Source organism: Anabrus simplex, chromosome 1, assembly GCF_040414725.1.
Source record: "Anabrus simplex isolate iqAnaSimp1 chromosome 1, ASM4041472v1, whole genome shotgun sequence".
NCBI lineage: Eukaryota > Metazoa > Arthropoda > Insecta > Orthoptera > Tettigoniidae > Anabrus > Anabrus simplex.
In genome coordinates this window covers 1648492340-1648506498 of record NC_090265.1, presented here as the reverse complement: position 1 = coordinate 1648506498, position 14159 = coordinate 1648492340, and positions in this window count along the sequence as shown.

Genomic DNA, 14159 nt, shown 5'->3' with positions numbered 1-14159 from the left:
CGCTACTCTTATCTTCCAGGACCAAGTCCACTGCTTTCCTAAGTTAGCTGCAGTCGCTTAAGTGCGGCCAGTATCCAGTATTCGGGAGATAGTAGGTTCGAACTCCACTGTCGGCAGCCCTGAAAATGGTTTTCCGTGGTTTCCCATTTTCACACCAGGCAAATGCTGGGGTTGTACCTTAATTAAGGCCACGGCCGCTTCCTTCCAACTCCTAGCCCTTCTTTTTCCATCGTCGCCATAAGACCTATCTGTGTCGGTGCGACGTAAAGCAAGTAGCGTTCCTAAGTATCTAATCGACCTTCGTTCGCTTCACGTGACCGCACTACCGAACCTGGTTTATGCGAACAGCTTCATCCATTGAGTTTATTCCTGATTTAGCCTTTTATCTCATCATTGCGAACAACCTCCTGCCATTATTCTCACCTGTGTATACCAGCAATCACTCTCGCTACCTCCGCGTCTGTTACATCGTTTGATTGATTGATTGATTGATTGATTGATTGATTGATTGATTGATTGATTGATTGATTGATTGATTGATTGATTGATTGATTGTCCAACCATTTGTCCCGTTTCTCTCCGGGGTCGGGTATGAGGTGTGATGAATCTGTCGTGGCGGGTTTTATGACCGGATGCCCTTCGTGACGTCGATCTCAACAGAGCAATTAATGAGATGAACTGAATGGCGTGATATATGAGCCGGCACATAGCCTACTACTGTCGATTAGCACCTAGGAGTCTGCTCAAGGCTTAACGTCTGCATCCGACGGATCAATCACCATCAACAGCGTCACATGCCCTCACTCAATATGAGCACTGCCGAGATGTTTGGAATTTAAATCCAGGCTTTCGGAACGCAATCTAGTGATTAGAAATTGTATACCACCACCTCTCCTACCCTGCCGGCCTACATTCTGATGGTGATTTTTTTTTCGAACAACGGGACTCGAACCGGCTAACCACTGCGTCAGATCGTTTAAACTTCAACTTCAACTTAACGACCATGGCCACCAGGCGGACTGCGTCTGTTAATTCAAATAATTAGTAAGATATCCTGAGTCCACTTAGCTTTCACTCCCGTACGGTAAAAACAGTCCAAAATCCGATGTGAGGATAGAGATTTTGTTTCTTTCACCAATTTGTTTCGTCCTTACTTTACAGCACCTACATCCGTTTGTTTCCTGGTAATCAATAAACAAAGTTAATTGAGAGGATTCCTGTCTCTTTTACTGTAGTCTGTAGTTACTAAATCCAGTGCTTTGTGTTGTTCTAACTTCGCATTCAGGGTAACAATTTAGCCCTACTGTGTGTGTCCAATACATGTAGACCACTCTTCCCATAAAACAGCCCCGTTTTGTAGAACACACTTGTCGCTGTGACGTATATGTGGTCCACAAGTCGTGTTGTGAGCGCCTCCTTGCGGCAGTAAACAGCTCCGGGCACGCCCCTGTCACCATGGTCGACAGACACATGACCGCTACACTTCGCCCTGATCTAGACACATGCCTTTCAAAGAAAAAAAAATATTCATCTCGGTATGCTTGCTAGAGGACATCGTGACGGAAGTATGTGTCGTGCGTTGACAGGCAAAATGTATTAAGTCAGTGTTTGAGTTTTTAACATTTTGACACTGGCTAATTTGCTCTGTTCACTTCTTATATCCATTAAGGCGACACTCCGGGGATAAAAATCGATATTTTGGTTATTTTCGTGAAATTCCTTTTATGTCAAATTGAAAGGATTGAGTTTCTTTGTTCTTGTCACGAAGTTATTCCGCTAAATTCAAACAATTTATCACTGCTGCATCAAAAAGCATATTTAAAATCTCTTACCAGCAGTTCCTCGTTAAGTGCTTCCAGCAAGGTGGAACGAGTGATTGTGTGTGAAAATTATATGAGATTATTGAACAAAAAAATAAAATATTAGGTTAATATGATAATTTAAATTAAATTAAAAACATCCGTACTGTATTTACGAAGTACAGTAGAAGTAGTCTAAACATAGCTAGTAGTAACTACAGTATTTAACTTAGATCTAGTATTGCAAGGATACAATTAGTTCATTTAATATTTTTATTAAGCTTACTAGTATCTTTACGTTAGTATTTCTTTTGTTGTGTATTGAAATGGGTATTTTTTCAAATCTTTATTATCTAGGCAGTTCCTTTTTCTTTCTTTCTTCTTTGCTTGCATATATTCATATTTTTGTCTTACACACTTTTGTCTTAAAAATTAGTGTTATTTGTAGTTCTTAGTATTTTAAGTTAATCAGTGTCATCGTTAACAAATAATATTATGTGTGTGGTTAAGTGTAAGACAATGCCAAGAGCCCTAACTTCGCCACCGAAAACAAAGGCTTTTATCTATCTATCTATCTATCTATCTATCTATCTATCTATCTATCTATCTATCTATCTATCTATCTATCTATCTATCTATCTATCTATCTAACTGTAATAATGCTTTGTTTGTCAACTGTAATTTTTCATTTAAATCCCATTTTTCACCCATAATATTCTTCCAAATGTAACAAAATTTGTATGGTATATGTATTACAGCTATACTAAGAAACCTGCATATGGAATTTTTGATTGCAGAATTTTTCAAGTAGTAGGGATTTTTAAGTCCAAAAATTTAGAACGTAAAAATCATACTTTGTAGTACGATATACCTCCTTATATAAATCATGTGCTGTGCAGAAAAATCGATACGTAGTACTTAGTAATTAGGTATTACCTACCTAATTACGAATTTATATTAACATGTTAAATTTCATGAAAAAATGGAATTAAAAATCCCAAAAATTGCATTTTGTAATAACTATGAATTGTATATAAAAGAAATGTTCATGATATCTCTACTTTTATGTAGGTGACATTCCCACAAAGTTTCGTGAAAATCCATGCGTTAGGTAAAGTATTTTTCTTTTTAATCTCCGGAGTGTCGCCTCAAGTCAAACAAGGTCAGCTTGCTTACTGAATTTTCAAATTTGCATATTCTTAATAACATTATGTTAAAATAGTGGAATTTGATTCAAATAAAATACATTGAAAACTTTAACTGCACAGAGTTATTTTATGTAGATTATCCGCAAAACTATTGCATACCGGGCTGAGTGGCTCAGACAGTTGAGGCGCTGGCTTTCTGACCCCAACTTGGTATGTTTGATCCTGACTTAGTCCAATGGTATTTGAAGATGGTCAAATACGTCAGCCTCATGTCGGTAGATTTACTTTACTATGAAAATATCGGGCAGTTAATGTCATGCGCACTGAGTGAAGTGCGAACAGCGACGGCTGTGACATCTAGCGGTGCGGTGTGGCAAGCCTAGAAATCGCAAACATTTTATTCTTTTTCTAATTCTTCTACTTCCGCTTCTCTCATATCTGAGGGTTGTGGTGTGAAAACTGCGTCCCACATGTGGATTTGGCCATGTTTTACGGCCGGATGTCCTTCCTGACGCAACCCTACATGGGGAGATGTAATAACTATTGCGTGTTTCTATGTTAGTTTCCTGAATATGAAGAGGGAGGTCTTGGGACAAACACAAACACCCAGTCCCCGAGGCAGAAGAATTAATCAGACGCGTATAAAATTGTCGACCGGGCAGGGAATCTAACCCGGGGCCCTCTGAACCGAAAACCGCAACGCTAACCATTCAGCCGATGAGTTGAACTAGGAACTGCAAACATCTCTTCGCTGCAGACAGTTATTTTATGTAGATGCTCTGCAAAACTATTGCATACTGGGCTGAGTGGCTCAGACAGTTGTGGCGCTGGCTTTCTGACCCCCACTTGGCAGGTTTGATCCTGACTTAGTCCGCTGGTATTTGAAATATTTGTTAAAACAATTGAACAATCAAAAAATTAAGAATTCATTATTAAAATATGCAATACTTCCTCCATAAATCAGCAAACGTGCGTTATACTAGCCGTGTCTTTCGTTCTGTCTCAAAAATTAAAAGCAGAATTCCTTTGAGGAAACATTCAGCCTCCGGGCGGAATTCTTAGCAACTTCTTTCCCCTTTTCTTATTTCTTGGCTTTCTCAAGTTACCTTGAATAGGCATTTGGAATGAACGTAGCCTAGTTTTACGGTCGGCTGCCTTTCCAAACGCCAATCCTATGTGAGAGATGCTTTTACATTTTTGCGTGTTACTGTGGTGTTTTAATGTGTGATAATTATGTTGTATTTATTTGAAGATGTGTATTATGATGAACACAGTCACCCAGTCCCCGAACTCCAGAAATTAACAGAAGCGAGTAAAATCCCCACCTCAGCCTGGAATGATACCCGGGGCTCACCGAATAGAAGGCCAGTATCCTGACAATTCAGCCAAAGCGCCGGAATGGAGAAGACAACATAACAACATACATAGTTTCGGAAAAGATAAGCTGTAATTAATGAACAAGGGAATTTTTGTTGCCATTGATGTTTTCACGGCCCATACTCATAGATATGCTAGAGAAGTTCTCTGCGAAACGTAAAGAAACTCACATTATTTTCTTGACAAAAGCCTGTATCATGTCTAAGAGATTTTTGTTTGTTCTTTATTTAGTCGCTTTATCGTCCAGGTTTGATTTTCCTCCCAGACTCAGCGAGAGATCCCACCTCTACCATCTCATGGGCACTGTCCTGGAGCGTGAGACATTTAGTCGGGGATACAACTGGGGAGGTGGACTAGTATCTTTCCCAGGTGGTCCCATCTGCTATGTTGAACTGGGTACTTGTGGGGGATGGGAAGATTGGATGAATAGGCGAAGAAGAGGGAAGGAAGCGGCTGTGGCCTTAAGTTAGGTACCATCCCAATATTTGCTTGAAGAAGAAGTGGAAAACCACGGAAACCATTTTGAGGATGGTGAGGTGGGAATCGATCCCCCTCTACTCAGTTGATCCCGCAAGGCTGAGTGGATCCCGTTCAGTTCCTCGTACCACTTTTCAAATGAACCAAATTCGGCTGCCGTGGGTGATAGCAAATCACACTCACCACTATGCTAATAATATAATGAAACAATTTTCTTATGGTAAAACATATTAATAAATTTATGTAGAACATCGAAACCGATTGCATTTGAACCTAATGTCTTCCTGCTTCAAGATAAGCACGATAACCACTGCACTACAGGGCCTCAATCTCTAATGAATGAAATTTATGATGCTTAACACTACAGACTCTCAAGTGCATTTACAGTTCAACATTTGTTAATATTATTGGATTTACGTTCCACTAACTGCTCAGTATTTGATTGACTTCTGTACATAAAGGACACAGCTATTCAGAAGGTAACCTCAGCACAGATGCGATGTCATGGATTTTAATACTTGCGGTCCTTACCAGTTCCCATGTCATTATCTTGCTGGGTAATCTGTTCAGCGCATAACTTATTTCTTGGAATATCCCCGCAATGTGGGACTATTTAGTGCCACACACTGACAAACAATACGCCAGTGCACCAACAATCATATGTGTGGCAATATGTTATCGCAGATTTCGCCACACCTTGCCGTAAAGATAGCAGCACTATCGGCTTCTTCAATAGTTTTAACGTCGAACAAACACATCGAAGATTTTAGACGAAGCAAGGATGGAAAAGGACTAGGATTGTTAAGGTAGCGGACACGGCCTAAATGAAGGTAGAGCATCAATATTTGCTTAGTGTGAAACTGAGAAAAGACGTAAAATCATCTTCAGGCTGTCAACCGTTCGATTGAAACCCATCTCCCGAATGCAAAGTCACAAATACGCCAACCGAAGCACATGGCTAACTCGCTCGACGCAGTATTATCTTTCTCTCTGATAACCGCAAGCTGCCCGGTATTTTCATAGTAAACTATTTTGGTGAATACCTATTTCGAGTTTATTTCGAGTACAGTGCGGCCTTAAAATTCGTCGATATGGACCAGAATGGGGGACTTGCGCGCACTCTACAGTTGTGATGGTAGTAGATCCTTTCCAGCAGAACAAATATAACACGGGTCACCGTACCTCAATTGGAAAGAGCGTCCAACACGAAATTGGAAGGTGGTTTGTTTTGGATTGTACTGGTGTCCGATTGGCCTTTCCTGTTCAGTACTAAACATCCCATCGATATTTACTATATGCTTATATTCAGAGGATATATCGATAATAGGAGGGAAAATTTTCACAATCAATCAATCAATCAATCAATCAATCAATCAATCAATCAATCAATCAATCAATCAATCAATCAATCAATCAATCAATCAATCAATCAATCAATCAATCAATCAATCAATCAATCAATCAATCAATCAATCAATCAATCAATCAATCAATCACTGACCTGTAAAAGGCCAGTCGCCAGGTGGTAGATACCCTATGAGTTACTTCGCTAGTTTTTCTGAAATAATTTCAAAGACATTGGAAAGTTCCAGACATATTATTACCAGATTATTTTCTTACTTGACAACTATCACAGCGGGAAGATACAAGTAGACAGAAACTAACAATTTTAAGCTTGTGTTGGAATGATCAAACAACAAACTGTTCTATTTATATTGTGACCATGTGGACTGAGGGTATGTCTGGCGGCAAGGAGGGAAAATGCCGGTGAAGAAACGACGGTGTGTGCTGGGACATCAGCGAGCAAAACAATGGTCTCGGGAATTGATGAGTCACGCGATAAGGAAGTTGGTCTAGCCCCTGTGAAGATGCTGAAAACAAGCTAACAATGGAAAGGCCCACAGAATGATCTGGAAGCCGAAACGGTCAAACATTTTGTCGAGAATCCACCAGGGGCTACTAAAAGAGCAAAGCTGTAGAACGCGAGTCATTTACGGGACGGTCGGTGAGTCTGAAGCAAGTCAGTCAGAATGAAGACAATTGTGTCAATCAGACGATTTTCGCTGCGTGAAATTCAGCGCGGATGTGAGTTGAGTTCTTGGGCTTATTCGTGCTCTGACGTGAACGACACTGGACTGTCAGGCTGGTTTCACGCCAAACACGTCACGTCACGTTAAGTCCGTTGGGTTATCTCTAGTCCGTCAACAGGGAGGTCAAACACCGTACCCTTTATTTTTTAGGCTACCACCGGTGTATTTCATTCGTACCGACCACTTCTCAGTCAAATCCAGGTAAAACCAGTCCCTTCAATTCGAAGGGGAACCAAAGCGGGCTTGATTCACCTTGAAGGTGGGACTGCGATCGAGAGTGACGCTCAAGTATTTGGGATGGAAGCAGTGGTCTAGCTCCATTCCATGTCACAACGAGTTTCCTGTTTACTTGTCGATGTCGTAAATGGAATGCACAAACTTGTGTTTTGCTCGGGTTTGGCACAAGTTGGTTTTGATCAGAGTAGTTGCCGAGTTCTTCTAGGGCAGCTTTCAGGGTGCATTCTATGGCTTCAAAACTATCTGATTTGACAGCGAGAGCAAGATCATCAGCATGGGTGAAACTCTTGGTGTCTTGAGGCGTGCACTGTATGAAGGTCTCTTCTAGGAACACACTACTTAGAAAACTTGTTGGATCTACTTGGGGCACACACCCACAAACTGTTAGAACTACTGCACTAGCCTTATGTTACTCCACCGGACAGTATGCCTGTCCAGTGTGGTACAAATCTGCCCACGCAAAACAGATTGATGTTTATGAACATTGAATTTTCACGACCGCATTGTAATCGAAACCGACTTTCAACCTATTAGGTCGTGTTACGTACATTTAGTACGTCTTGAAGAGATGTTAAGTACAGAACAAAAATGGCCAACCAGACACCAGTGGGATCCGAACCCACAACCTCCCGATTTCGCGTCGGTTGCTCTACCAATTGAGCTATGGTGGCCCGCCTATCTTTGTTCTGTTGGAAAGGATCGGAACTACAGGTCTGGTACTACTACCATCACACTGTATAGTGCGTTTAAGTTGCCCGTTGAGAGCCAAGTCAATGAACATTGAATTTTCACGACCGCATTGTAATCGAAACCGACTTTCGACCTATTAGGTCGTGTTACGTACATTTAGTACGTCTTGAAGAGATGTTAAGTACAGAACAAAAATGGCCAACCAGACACCAGTGGGTGTCCTGAGCCAACTCCTCTCGATAAAATCAATTACCTTGCAAGTATTGATCCTTGTGATGTCAGGAGAGAGGTTGCTGCTAATAACGAAAGGCTTAAAACAAATTGAATGCCTTCACATCCACACTGAGGCTGATCATTTGTGTATATATTAAATAACAAAGGCGCCAGTACACTTTCTTGAGGCAAGCCTCTCTTTTGAGTTCGCCAACGACTTCGCCGGCCCTGAAATTCAACAAAGAATAGGTGGTTATGAAGAAGTGTAGCTACCAGTCGTGTTAACTCAAAGATCTTTAGTGAGAGTGATTTTTTTTTTACAGGAGTCTATGTTTTACCAGTCATACGCCGCTGTGAGATCAACAAATGCGACGCCTGTGATTTGTTTAACTGAAAGCTATCTTCAATGTGCTGCGTTAGATGGAAAATCTGGGAGGTGCAATTTCTTCCAGGTCTAAATCCTGACTGCTATGGAATAAGAAGTGGGTCAATAACTTCAGTAAGGCGATTCAAAATCATTCGTTCCATGATTTTATACAAGTGGCATGAAATATATATTGGTCTGTAACGTTTTGGATCTTCAGGGTTTTTGCCTGGTTTTAGGATTGCAATCACCCGTGCCTTCGCTAAATCTTTGGGATGTTGGATGATTCTAGGCATTTGTTGAATAATTCCACGAGCCACAACTTTGTTCCAGAAACGAAGTGCTTTATTTACTCAGTGCAGATATTGTCCAAATTCTGTAGCTCTACCACTTTGGCACATTGTAATACCAGTTTCTAATTCAGTGAGATTAAATGGTCTGGCTAAAGTACTGATATCCTCAGATTCCCCGGTCACAATTTTTTACTCTGATTTCCTAATAGTTAATCGTGATTTGCCATTATTAAGCAACTGTGAAGCAATATGTTTGGCGGTGACATTAGCATGGACTGAGCATTTAATTGGGTCACTGATAAATTCTTTCAGAAGCCTCCAAGCCTGTTGACTATTAACTGAGAAATCTGTTTCCTCCATCAATCTCAACCAAGTTTTCCTTTTGTTGTCCGAGATTGAGGAGAGTAAGTCATGGCCGGCTGAAATTGTGTCTGCTGAAAGGGTTCACTTCGAAGAGGGCAAGGTACTTATCTAGGTAGACTTTTGCATCATCAGTTAAACCTTGGTAGTAATGTGTTCTGCAAACTCTGGGTATTGATAAACGTGACGCTCTAGATACTGCATCAACAAAAGTGTAGTAAGATTCTGGTTCTGGAGGAATCTCCCTTATGAAGCTGTTAAGTGTACTTATTGCTAATTTTTGTCCAATTAGCCTTTTTGAAGTTAAACCTTCTCCGAAAAGATACTGCGATCGGTCATGTTACAGTGGTTACTTGGCACATAATAGGGCGATGTTGAGAGTTGGGTAGGGGAGAGCAGACTGATTTCCCACACTGCCGAGATACATGTTCACTGGCGAAAATCAGGTCTGGATTGTAACCATGTTTCCATCGACCACTATTGAAACTTGGTGGAAACTTACAGTCGTGTATAAGGTTAAGTTGGAAATTATCAGCCCACAACAATACAGCATCCCCATTTCCATCATCATGTGCATAACGCCAAACTGTATTATGACTGTTGAAATCGCCGACTTCAAATTTCGTGGTTTGCTTACAAAAGTTATCAGGGGGTATAAAGGAAAAATCAGTACTTGGTGGCTTGTACACTGATGAGATAGTGCAATTACTGAGATCAACTGTTATTATTTCAATGTTATTGTGATCTGTTACAGATGTTGAGAAGACTCGAATGTCAGGATGACCAAATATTGCACTTCCGTACTGACTCTGTGGTCTTTCAGCCACAAGTCCTAAACCAGCAATTTTGGAACGTCGTTTATGGTCACTTCTGCGCATTTCCTGAATACAAAGCACGTCACAGTTGTTAGTTTGAGAGAGTTGACTCAATAATTCCTCTTTAGATGATAGGCCTTCTACGTTATGGCATAATGTAGTTAATTTCGGCCTTGGGAAAGACCTTTGAAGAGTAGTTGCCATCTAGTACTTCTGGGATGATGAGGTTCGGTTCGGTAATGGAGATTTGATTCCAACTACCTTAGCAGGGGCACCACGGGCGAGAATCAGCTTCACCCCCATAACTAAACAATTGATGCAAATACAAACTCGTGTCCTCATACCGAGGTGGTGCAGCCTTTTTTAGGCACACCCCCAATGGAGGTGAGTTGCATGTACCATTTTCACTACATACCAGCCCTCCTGCCATTCTTAAATTTCTGACCGTACCGGGAATCGAACCCGGGCCCCCGGGGATGGCAGCTAATAACCCTAACCGTTACGCTACGCGGTCGCCTATATTGATCACATTGTTTCAGATCTGGAGACGAAAACCTATGGTAAAACCTTATAAGCAATTCCATGTCGGAGAGAGCAATTTCAGGCATACGGGACTCAAATTAATTTACCATGATTCTCTGTGATGTCGTTTTTGGATGACCGCCTTCGAATGAGGAAAAGCAAAGGAAATGCGAAGAGACGGCGACGATTGGAACTGTACATGAAATTGGAAATTCGGAAGAAGTAGTAACAAATAATAGCTGTGTGACTCCTACAGAAATCCATGCCAGTTGTGATACCTCCGATTACCCACATCAACAAGTCACACCAGGATATTAAAGCTCCATTCTAAAACTACCACTTCAAGGGGAAAAACGGAAGAAAACTAATTTTGAAGATGAGATTGGCAGGCGATATTTAGAACATTTAGAAAACTATAATACAATAACGACCAAGATGTTTTAACTTTTGCTGCCACAAATCAAACAATTGTATTCAAATTTGAACTTGAGTTTAAAAGTGGAGGCAGCTCAACTTCTTCTGCTCAAATTCCAGCCAAAAGCCCATCCTTCGCCTTCCTGAGAATCAATCTTCTACCTCTGATAGTTGCACTGAAAGTGGTAATTTGCAAGATGAACACATAGAGCCATAGTGCATCTTTCCCCAACAATAATATGAACAACAACAGCAACAACAATCTATGATTTAAAAACTTCCTGAACTCAGTATTTAGTAGCTTTCTTTTGCTTTTATAACACTTTCTTTAATGTCTGTGCGTTGTATGTTAATATCATTGTAATTATAATATTTACGTTTAAATTAAATAATCTAACATTGAAATTAATTTATGTGGTGTAACAAATACTCGTCCACCTCTGTGGTGTAGTGATTAGTGTGATTAGCAGCCACCCCCGGAGGCCCGGGTTCGATTCCCGCCTTAGCCACGAAATATGTAAAGTGGTACGAGGGCTGGAGCGGGGTCCACTCAGCCTCGGGAGGTCAACTGAGTAGAGATGGGTTCGAATCCCAGGTCAGCCATCCTGGAAGTGGTTTTCTCTGGTTTCGCCACTTTTCCTCCAGGCAAATGCTGGAATGGTACCTAACTTAAGGCCACGGCCACTTCCTTCCCTATTCCTTCTCTATCCCTTCCAATCTTCCCCGTCCAGCTCCATGGCTAAATGGTTAGCGTACTGGCCTTTGGTCACAGGGGTCCCGCGTTCGATTCCCGGCAGGGTCGGGAATTTTAACCATCAATGGTTACTTTCCCTGGCACGGGGGCTGGGTGTATGTGTTGTCTTCATCATCATTTCATCCTCATCACGACGCGCAGGTCGCCTACGGGTGTCAAATCAAAAGACCTGCACCTGACGAGCCGGACACGTCCTGGCATCTCCCGGCACTAAAAGCCATACGCCATTACATTTTTTTCATCCCTCACCGAGGCCCCTGCTGAGGCCGCCTGGGCGAGGTACTGGTCATCCTCCCTAGTTGTATCCCCGATCCAAAGTCTCATGCTCCAGAACACTGCCCTTGAGGCGGTAGAGGTGGAATCCCTCGCTGTGTTCGAGGGAAAAACCAACCCTGGAGGGTAAACAGATTAAGAAAGAAGAAATGCTCATTTGTATTAAAAGTAATATTTGTGTAAACATACTTCAAAAATATTGCTACCCGATGCTGCAGTTGTATGGCCTTACGATAATTAGTGTTCTATATTTCAACTTCGTCCCTAACCAAGTCAATAAACTTCACAAAATATTAATATCTCATTTGGAAAAACCATACAGTTTTAACTGATCGTGTATCAAATCTGTAAACAAATAAGTAAAAACACCTTAGAAAAACCCTCCTGAAATTAATCGGATGAACCCACAATCTAGATCATGCTTTCCTTTCCAGCCAAGTATCTGACGCTATCTGGAACTATTAGCTCACCTTCCACTTCGAGGGCAGAAACAAAACTGAATTGTATCCACACCTCCCCCTTTCTTCTGGGAACAAATGAAATGAAATGTCGTATGGCTTTTAGTGCCGGAATATCCGAGGACGGGTTCGGCTTGCCAGGTGCAGGTCTTTCTATTTGACACCCGTAGGCGGCCTGCGCGTCGTGATGAGGATGAAATGATGATGAAGACAACACATAGACCCAGCCCCTGTGCCGTAGGAATTAAACTATTAAGGTTAAAATCCCCAATCCGGCCGCGTATCGAACCCGGGACCCTCAGAACCGAAGGCCTGTACGCTGACCGTTCACCCAACGAGTCGGACTTCTCCTGGGAATGTGACTGGAAAGGACGTGCTTGGTTTGAAATCGCAGGACTTGACTCTACGGACCTCGATCTACATAGACGTGAGTGGATTGATTTGTAGATACTTTATTGGCCTAAAACAAGGCTACGGGGCCCCAATGAAGAACAGGAGTTCGGCACACCAGTGAGCTGAGAGTTGGACTAGGTTCGTGAGTACAAGCTACGAAGTGGAACACTCGACCTGGAATGCACTTATAAATAGCTGTTTAATAAATTTAATCGATATTAAAATATGCCAACTCTCAGAGTAGGCATTGTAGGTTTTAGGGCCCTAATACGCCACGACAATATAGACAGAACATTATGTGAGTTTTACTTGAACGATACAGATCCGATGTATTTCATTCCTGAATATTTTCTCCATCCTACGTCTAAGTACTTCTGTTTTAAAAGTTGGAGTCAAGGAAGCCAGGCGATGCAGGACAGGTTCGTAAGGAACCGTCAGTCAGTCATCTGTCACGGTTTGTGTCCTCTCGAGGACTTTGCTATCGCCAAGGGAAATTAAAAGTTTCGGTGGAAACAAGGAGCTGGGCAATACAAGGAAAGCTTTCACCGCTCTGTCACGCTGGAGGGACCAGGATTACTTTTAAATGGAGACAAGCAGAGGAATGTTTAAATAGAAGAGGGAAGAGCAAGGAAGAAAATATTACGTGGTGCAAAGGAAACGGTAGAGGAATTAAGCATGTATTTAGATATCGGAGGAACAGAGGGCGAATCCACGATAGGACGGAGAGTAATATTTGATAAGTTAATATTTGCATTGCATATAGGTATAATGACATCCTTTGTTTCACCCAGTAAGGAAACAATATCCTGATGTTTGGTTATCAATCTTCTATCAATATACAGTGCAGTTTAACAACGCAGTGACAAAGTGTTCAAGAGAGAGAATTTTATTTCACAATTCGTGATTATTATTATTATTAGTACTATTATTATTATTATTATTATTATTATTATTATTATTATTATTATTATTATTCACTAAGGACCGCGATATCTGAACTGTTTGTTTTCTTGCGGGCCCACCATGATTTCATCCTTTCGGAGTGGGTTTTCTTCCATGCATCAGAATGTACATGCTTCAGTCGAGTTGGGACTTCTTCTTGATGAACCTGTTTAAGTTTGTGTTGGAGTGGTTTTCGGAATTCAATGTAAGATTCTGTGAATCCATATTTTAAAATACCCTTATCGATCTACACCAGCCAAGGAGGAATCATTCTGAGATTTTGAATAACTAGGATAACAAAGGTTTACAAATGCTTTCTGCTGGCAATCAGAAGAGGTAAGCGAAAAAGTTAACCTTGTTTACCGATTTACGCTTGATATCTTTTCAGTGTTAAATTATTAAGTAAATTGCACACAAACGTGTGTAAAAAGTTAATAAAGTAACGTAGATCACAATAATTCTTTTCGCTATAAATCATCAGAGATTTTGTTCTTCTGTTATAATAGGTGAAGTGATATCGTTCACAAAGCCTTTCGAACA